At 34.1% G+C, this 2294-nt stretch overlaps 1 protein-coding gene across 1 annotated transcript in view; it reads right to left on the reverse strand.

Moving 5' to 3' along the window:
- Window positions 1-1973: 1973 nt before the first annotated feature.
- The window catches only part of LOC119589105 (eukaryotic initiation factor 4A-I-like), a gene marked incomplete at its 5' end in the record, with an annotated part of 9679 nt that continues 9358 nt past the window's right edge, over window positions 1974-2294 (reverse strand). The window contains 1 exon segment of the mRNA XM_037937681.1: window positions 1974-2294.

The raw sequence follows: 2294 nt of genomic DNA on the forward strand, positions 1-2294 counted from the left end.
TTTAAGGTATCATTAGACTGAACATTCTTTAAAAATGGTAAAAAAATATGACCTTGTTAACTTAGTTTTTGTAATACTGACCTTGGCCTAGTATTCTATGAAGATCTCAAATTAAAATCTTAAAAGCCATGTCCACACAAGGTATGTTGATTTCGCAGTTACTAGATTGAACAGTTCCCGGACAATTAGTTTTGACTAATTAGAATGGGTACACTTGTGTTCACAAGGCAGACCAGTCAAGTCCACTACATTTCAGGGTATTTTATGTCAAGAACAGGCACGGTCATTTTTATGGTTTGCACGTACTCTCTCCGTTCATGACATTTCTACCTGTATCTGTCCTGGATTGTAATTTGGTGACTATATTTGCCAGCAAGGGCATTTTATATGGTATGAATTGCTGCTTTTTGTCATCTCAAAGTACTGTAGAGCAGTTATCCTAATCTGCTGATCACTTGTTTCCCATTACTGGTTTGCTTTCCATTAAAAGAAAATACTTTAAGAAGTCTACTTGGCCAATATGCTTAAATCTCTCAAATCCTGTAAACTATAAGTAAGTTTTGATAACTGTGCAAGGAAATTCTAGTCTCGTGCATTAATTCCTCGAACCATTCATTTAACTTGTCTACAAGCTTCCCATTCACCATAAGCATGGTTTTATGTTAAAATTTAACCAATGAAGTATAACTGATAAAATAGCTGCTACTTCAGTACAATCAAGCACCAATCTTCAACCACTAGTACATAATGAAAATATTTTCACTTAAACGTTCACTTCCGAAGTTCAATTTCATAATGATTGTGGCAAAACTTGTTTGTGATTTACTAGTATTGGGGTGCCTATTTATTGTAAATGTGGAGGGGCTTCTCATTTGCAGTGCCATAAGGGGTATACTGATTTCCATGTTTAACTGGGTGCTGTATTCCCTATGTGTAATGCCATCTGGCATCAACAGGTGCTCGCAGAGCTACTGCACTTTTAGACATTACATACAGAACTTCATATTCAACATTGCTCTTTATATGAGCGAGATCATAATTATAAAAGTTTAATTTGGCATTCAATAGATGCCTCTTGCCATTACTTTCAGCATTTGTCTTCATGGACTTTTTTACTAATACTTTTAACAGTGGTTTTCTAGAATGTTCAAAACTTCCATCATTAACACTTAGAATATGTCATTTTAATTATCTATCAGACACTTTAAAAATTAGCAAGCCAGGTTTGTCATTGCAGGGAGTCCCTTTTTAGATAAATAACAGATATGGCAATATTCTTTATTCATAACTTCACAAAGTGAATTTCAAGTAATGAGTAAAATCAGTTCTGCATATGTGCTATTAAAATTACAAATTTTGTGCTGTTGACTAACTACAACTGATGTAAAAATATGAAAACTGCCTAATTAATTAAATGGACATGTACAGTTAAAATGAATACTGATGAACAAACAAGTTTGCCAGGTATACACTTCTCACACAGATGCAATTACAGGGTGTCGTGTAGACCCAAAAGCTAGCCCAATTTCGTTTTCTACCTTTTTCTTCACACATAATCCTACAATACTCAAGTTTTTTGATTCCTGAACAACATTAATGCACAATATGCAAACATACAAAATTAGGTTGTTTAAAAAAGGATCTTCAGCAATAAAATCAGGGTACATGAAATTTTGATAGGAAGAGTCCACAATTTTCAGCTACATTCTTGCTCTCTGCTTTTAGGGTTCTCCACTTATACCAAAGGCCAAAATGCCTGTAACACTCACAGCAATTATATTCCATATTACTGCACCAAACCTGTTGAAAGCATAATAATAAAAGGTAATAGATAATTAGACAAATATTGTGACTTGGTGCTTTATTGACCGTGTATCACAGCATCATGACCTGCAAATACAGAAATGAATTTAAGTTTACATTACCTCCAAGTTTTCCCCTTCCCAATGTGATAAACAATGAAAGGGTCCTGATGTGGTGTTTACAAGTTTTATTAATAAATACACCAAGAGGTTCCATACATCATAGACAAAGATTTCCGCCGGCGCCTTTTCTGGATATAATATCCGTGCCATATACCTAATACTATTTTTCTTTGACAAATAAAAGAGATGCAGGATACAGTGACAATATTGCTGAAAAAATTAATTTTATCTTCTGACTTATTATAGGTGTAATTAAAATGATAATCGTGTTCAATTCCCATGCTTAAAGCAAACACAAGACGAAGGAGTATGTAAAAGGCTGGTATCATCATGGATGACATGAAAACAGAGAGAGATATATAGCATCGA

Source organism: Penaeus monodon, chromosome 25 (genome assembly GCF_015228065.2).
Source record: "Penaeus monodon isolate SGIC_2016 chromosome 25, NSTDA_Pmon_1, whole genome shotgun sequence".
Taxonomy (NCBI): Eukaryota; Metazoa; Arthropoda; class Malacostraca; order Decapoda; family Penaeidae; genus Penaeus; species Penaeus monodon.